Source organism: Triticum aestivum, chromosome 7B (genome assembly GCF_018294505.1).
Source record: "Triticum aestivum cultivar Chinese Spring chromosome 7B, IWGSC CS RefSeq v2.1, whole genome shotgun sequence".
Taxonomy (NCBI): Eukaryota; Viridiplantae; Streptophyta; class Magnoliopsida; order Poales; family Poaceae; genus Triticum; species Triticum aestivum.
This window is the reverse complement of record NC_057813.1, coordinates 487193429-487200406: the sequence shown is the minus strand read 5'-3', so window position 1 is coordinate 487200406 and position 6978 is coordinate 487193429. Positions and strand designations below refer to the sequence as shown.

The 6978-nt window shown below is 46.8% G+C and overlaps 1 pseudogene; it reads right to left on the bottom strand.

Moving 5' to 3' along the window:
• Nucleotides 1–2256: 2256 nt before the first annotated feature.
• On the bottom strand, nucleotides 2257–5731 carry LOC123157398 (receptor kinase-like protein Xa21; annotated as a pseudogene).
• Nucleotides 5732–6978: the final 1247 nt, after the last annotated feature.

Genomic DNA, 6978 nt, shown 5'->3' with positions numbered 1-6978 from the left:
TCTAGGCATGTAGACTCACTCATACGGACGTACTCGTCAATGAGATCACCGGGCACTCCATATGCAATCATTCGGATGGCGGTAGTGCATTTCTGATAAGAGGAGAAACCGATCTTGCCGACGACATCCTCTTTGCACTTGAAATAGTCATCATAGCCGACCACCCCCTCTCTAATACAGTTGAAAAGATACCTACTCATACGAAAACGGCGGCGGAATTTTTGATATTTGCACAACGGATTTGTTGTATCAAAGTAGTCCTTCCAAAGAAGGAAATGCTCGCTCTCTTGGTTGCGATTCAACGTCGGAAGGTGGTCCGGAATGAAGCCACAAAACAACGACCGCCAGCTGTTGAGGTGGTGATGGACCAACATGGCAGTCAATATCTCCTCCTCGTCGCCGGACGACGAATCGTCGGAGTCGCAATGGAAATTGTGGAAAAAGAACTCATCGGCGGAGTCCATTTTCGTACCTTGGCAAAATGTTGAACAGTTTGCGGGTGTCGAAGAAGGAGAAGGCCGGCGAGGGGAGTCGTGGCGCGCACGAACCAGCTAGCTGGCCTGCCAACGTCCGACGAGTGGGCCGGCGTCCGACAAGCGTGCCGGTGAGGATCTGGCCGGGGCGGCGAGGCGGCCTCTTGGTCGTGGGCGGCTGTGCGGTTGGCGGAGCGGCGGTGGGAAACAGTTTGCTCCCCGGCGGCAAGACGGCGGTGGCGGGGCGACGGGGTGAGTGAGCGGCGTTGCTGGGCGGATGTGGAGGCGGCGGCAGCTGGCAGAGTCGCCGGCAAAAAAGGGCGTTGGCGTCGGCGACGAAGGAGGCGGGCAAGGATTGTTGTTGGCTGGGGAAGGCCAATGAGCCACCGACCAGCGGGCCCGAAGAGAGGAGAAGGCGAGCGTGCGCGTGTCTGTCACGTGTCCGCGCCGACACAAATCCGGCTCAAAAATTGACCGGGAATGGGTCGCCCGCAAACGAAAAACGAACGCGCGTCCGTTTGGGTCGGCGCGTTGGGCCGACTTTTCTGTCCGCGCCGACCAAACGGATGGCGGGGGACGAAATGGGTCGCCCCATTCATTGGACTTGCTCTTACCTTCTTGAAACACGTTGTGCGATGTGATGTGCTTCCCACGCTGACACAGGCAATTCACGAACCAATTCAACTCTGGTATTGCCCGGTCCCTCGAATCGAAAAATAATAAATAAATAAATAAATCTGTGGTACTGCTCGGACTTCCGCCATCCCAATTGCAGATGGAATCTGACATTCCGGTCACTCTGGGCTCCGGATACGGAATGCGAGCCGGATCCATCTCGGACGAGGTCTGGTAGGGACGCCGACGGCATATTGTTGCCCTTCCAGCCGCGGTTGGGTTGGGGGCGACCTGCCTTTCGGCGGAGGGGGAAAGGAAAGGCGATCCGTTGGAGGGGTCACTGGAGGCGGCTCATCATCTGGCTGGGATCTATCATCTATGACTCTCCTTCGTTCCTCTGCCCATGCAACAACAAGGATTGGGAAGAAGCGAAGATCTAGGATTGGGGTGATTCAGGAGATTCGTAGGTGAGGCAGGCTCCTCCACCCACCCCGCGGAAGCTCGCCGAAAGGAAGAGGCGGCGGCGGCCAACTGCGTGATGGGGTATTGGGGTGCACACACACCGACCTCCTGCAGGACACCGCTGCGTTGCTCTGGAAGCGCATCCTCCTCCGCCCCACTGCCGACCCGGCCGGCGCACGACGCAACGCCGAGGCATTCAGTGTCAGCAGGAATCCATCCACTCCATTCTCCGCAGACCTCCCTGTGCTACGTCGCGCGTTCATCGTCAGGGCGTCCGTCAAGGCCGAGGTTTGTTGCTCTCTGATAAATTTGTAATAGGAAAATGTGATTTCCTTGCACACGGGTTTCAACTTTCAAGTTTATTTAACAATTCAATGTACCACTGCACAATTTATCTGGTTAAGGGTGTGATTAGTCCATAGTTGGGCTTAAGTACTTGCAGTTTACTAGTACTAGTTTTGAAAGGAAAAAAGAAAGGAAAATCCAAGTCGAAAGAAAAGTTCATGCGTTGAACTTTTTATTTGATATAGGTTGAACCACAGCTTACGTACATGACGAACGTAGATTTACTTGTAAAAATGGAAGACGATACACGACATAGCACGATTTCTGTCGAGACAAAGTAAAGCATTATGTAAAGGAAACTAGTCTTAGGTCATCCTGCAGCAGCAATATCTCAGCAATAGAAAATGTTTGTAGTTTTTTCTCAACCCTGCAGTGATGAAAATGCTTCTTTGATTGCGGTGACTTCAATATAAACGTCTTGCATCGAGGGACGATATTTAGGTGTCTCCGCAGCACACATGAGGCCAATCTTAACAAGCCTGATGATGCAGCTCATTCCAGCCATTTGATGATGATTTTCTTGGTGCACAGCCCTTCCTGCTTCTTCATCTTGGTCCGCATAACAGGGAATGATTCTCGGATCTAGAATCTCACCAATCTTTTCAGGAAATGATTTTTCCACAAAATTGTAAAGGCTCAGGCCATCTTTAAACATCTCATCAGTTGGACGCTTTCCTGTGAGCATTTCTAAGATGATAACTCCATAGCTGTATACATCACCCTCAGTGGAGATTTTGCTCCCAAAGCCATATTCTGTAATATGTATAGTATTGAAACCATTAATTAAAAAAGTAGAACTGGAACACAAGAATCAAAAGATTTCTAAGGAAACTAAAGTTAATTTTTCATAGAGCCTATAAGATATTTTCCAAAAATATATATCCTATATAAAGAAATTGTTACCTGGTGCAATGTATCCAACTGATCCTCTTGGTCCAACTAAGCTTGTAGAACCATCAATTGTTGAAGTATAACTGTGTACGAACTTAGTCAACCCGAAGTCGCCAACACATGCACCCATGACATCATCCAGAAGGACATTGCTTGGCTTCAGATCACAGTGTGTCATAGGAGGCGTGCAATGGTTATGCAGGTAATCCAAAGCAGCTGCTATGTCCACTGTTATTGCTATTCTTGAACTCAAAGACAAGGGCCTTTTCAGATGATGCTCATGGAGTGTTGGATGGAGCCAACTTTCAAGGTTGCCATTAACCATATATTCAAGGAAAAGAGCTTTGAACTCATGTCCTGTCAGATCACTTGTCGAGCATACAGTGATCACCCTCACAAGATTACGATGACGAGTGTTTCTGAGTGCCTGACATTCAGCAATGAAGCTTTTTGTCGCTCCAGGCTGATCAAGTTTGGAAACTTTTATGGCAACTGCATGTTCTTCAGACTCGATTCTACCTTTGTATACGGACCCATACTTTCCTGAACCAACCAAGTTGGCTAAAGAGAAACCATTTGTTGCTTTCACTAAATCAGCATATGTGAACTTCTTTAACTCCTCAAAGGATGGATGATCTTCTTGTTTGACTTTCTTTCTCTTCTTCAAGAAAATGACTCCAAAACATGATAACATCACTAAGGCAAGAACAGAAAATCCTACTATATTCGCAATGTTGGATCTATGCCTTTGTTGAGAGGCAGCTGTGTGGCAAAGTGGCAAACTCAATAGTGGCGAGACAGCACGCAACTCTTTGTTCCCTTGGACGAACACCTTGCTTGCATTTTGGAAGATCCCACCAGTTGGCATGGGTCCCTCCAGGTTGTTGAATGACAAATTGAGAAGTGACAGGGAGCTGAAAGCCTCAAAGAAGTCCGGAACTTGACCAGACAAGTTGTTTCGAGAAAGGTCCATGTCACTGATGCCTTTCAGTGCAGCGAAAGATTGAGGGATTCGCCCATCAAGTAGATTACCTTCCAGGCGGAGGGACTCTAAATGGAGGCAGTCGCCCAGAGTTGAGGGAATTTCTCCAGTCAACAGGTTGTTGGAAATATCGAGGGGGGAAAGGTTGATTAATTTGCCAATCTCCACTGGTATATGCCCAGAGAGTTTGTTGCGAGAGAGATCAAGACCTTTAGAAAGTGTGGAAACAGTAAATAGTTCTTTTGGTATTGTTCCATCAAATGAGTTACAAGAGAGGTTTAGGGTGTGTAACTTATTGCACTGTGCTAAAGCTACTGGGATGGGCCCACTCAAATTATTTTGATGCAAATAGAGCTCACTTAATTGGCTGAGGTTATGAATTGAAAGTGGGATTTGGCCAGAGCTTGTTTCCTGATAAGCTTAGAACGAACAAGTTTGAAAGGTTTCCAAGTGAGTCAGGAAGGGTTCCAGTAAGCAAATTGTGTTCCATGTAAAGAAGTTTGAGGCTAGTAAGGTTCCCTATCTCATGTGGTATAGTGCCAGATATTTTATTGGCTGTCAACAGTAGAGATTCTAAGCTTTTTGGAAGATTGCCTATGGACTTTGGCAGTTCACCTTGTAGGTTGTTCGCATCTAAACGTAAAATAGCCAGCTTTGTACAACTGGCGAGCGAGTGGAGGAAAGTCCAGTCTCTAGCTTCGAGTTGGTTCTTGCCTAGATCTAGTTCAGTTAAGTTGGGCAAAGACCCAAAATAAGGAACAATACCATTGAATGCATTGTCACGGAGATTAATTCTCTGCAGATTTCTGGCCTTGGCCATTGAAGTGGGAATACGACCTCCGAATCTGTTTCCTTGGACAATGAATGTCTGGATGCTTCTAAGGGTGTGGCCAATATTTTCTGGAATTTCTCCTGCTAGGCTGTTAATGCCCATGCCAAGGTCTGTGAGTGTTGATATATTGTAGAGAGAGCTTGGAACGGCTCCTGTCAAGTTGTTATAACTCAGATCTAATTTTTGCAGGTTGGAGACTTTACTTAAACTCCACGGAATTCTGCCTTGCAAGTTATTCCCTGCAAGCAAAAGCTCAAGAAGGGTAGAAGAGTTCCCTATGGAGGAAGGTATTTTTCCTGTGAGCTTGTTGAATGATAGGGACAGAGTACGCAATGGCGAGATGGGTGAGAAAGGTGGAATAGACCCAGAGAAGTTATTTCCTTCCAAAAGTATGATTTCAAGAGATGGGCTGCTGAAGAGAGAGGGAGGTACCTCTCCATCGAGGTCATTGCTTCCCAAGTCCAGCCATTCAAGTGATGAACTATTTGCTAAGAGAGGTGGGATGCCCCCAGTTAGGCTGTTTTTTGCCAGGACGACATAAGTTGAGTGATGAGCTGCTTCCAAGTGAGTAAGGAATACTGCCCGTCAACTTGTTGCCAGGAACGTACAGAGCATAAAGCTTAGGAAGCATGCCGAACCCATCTGGAATGCTTCCATTGAGCATGTTGTTATCAAGTAAGATGTCTGTGAGATTTAAACAGTTGGTCAAACCTAGAGTATCTCCCCCTGGAGGGAGTTACTTCCGAGATCAATTTTCTGAAGACTAGAACAGGTAGATAAAGAGTAGGGTATTACACCAATAAGATTGTTATTTGGAAGGGAAATCTCCACAAGGTGACGCAGATGACCTACCTCAGGCGGGATCACACCATTCAGCAAGTTATCATAGAGGTTGATTCTTGCGAGGAAAGTGAGATTACCGATGCAGGGTGGTATCTGGCCATTCAGGCCTAGCGATTCAAGGTCAAGTGCTGTGACGCGAGATGCGTGCTTCTTGCCACAGGTGACACCGGGCCAGCTGCAATACTGGAGGGTATTGTTCCATGAGGCGAGGGCTTTGGTATTGTTAGAAAGGTGGTTCTTGAGACAAAGGAGTGCCTGGAAGTCCCTACTGGATTCGTCACCCAGCATGGTGCCATCTAATGAAGAAGCAGGGGCAAAAGAGGTCAAGAAAGTGAGGAGGGCGGTGACTGTGAAGAGTGATGAACTGAGAGTCCCTACAGCTACAGGATATTTGTGCTACCACGGTTGTGTATGTTGCTACCGAGTTGTGCAGTAGTAGTGAGCGCATGAATATTTATAAGGGGGCTAGTTTGGAAGCCTGTCTTCTCGGCACTTCTCATCCAAACAGCTCATTATGGAAGATCAAGAGAAAAAAAGAAAGAAACTACTGTTCCATGCCAGACCTTGGAACGCGTGGACTGGTCTTCTCGTGCACAGCGATTTAACCGTCTCAACTACGTTCTGCCATCTTTTGAAGGAAAGAAAACACACATGTACTGCCACCGAGGAGTCACTGCTGCCGTTCAATCACACATGACATGTTTTTTCCTTTCCGTGTTCCTCTTCATTTCTTATTATCCTGCTATCGCCTTGGTGGGGTTTTTGATAGGTCTTAGATTTGTAATAACTTCTTGTAATGCTAATGAAAGCACATTGTCTGCCTTTTGGCCCAGTGATTTTTTTAACACAACGAATAGGTCTATTGGATTTCTCGGTAAATGCATCAATTCTCATTTATCTACCTGATACTATTAACCGTGCACGTGCTCTGATCTAATTGGAACATGAAAAAAACCAATTACCCTGAATTTACAAGTACAACGTATGCTTCTTACATGTTTTTAAACGAATATTGTTAACGTTGAAAGAGAACTATGGAAAACATCAATATTTTCATCTAGTTGTGCATGTTTTCTACAACAACAACAACAACAACAACAAAGCCTTTAGTCCCAAACAAGTTGGGATAGGCTAGAGGTGAAACCCATAAGATCTCGCAACCAACTCATGGCTCTGGCACATGGATAGCAAGCTTCCACGCACCCCTGTCCATAGCTAGCTCTTTGTCGATACTCCAATTCTTCAGGTCTCTCTTAACGGACTCCTCCCATGTCAAAATCGGTCGACCCCGCCCTCTCTTGACATTCTCCGCACGCTTTAGCCGTCCGCTATGCACTGGAGCTTTTGGAGGCCTGCGCTGAATATGCCCAAACCATCTCAAACGATGTTGGACAAGCTTCTCCTCAATTGGTGCTACCCCAACTCTATCTCGTATATCATTATTTCGGACTCGATCCTTCCTCGTGTGGCCACACATCCATCTCAACATACGCATCTCCGTCACACCTAACTGTTGAACATGTCGCCTTTTAGTC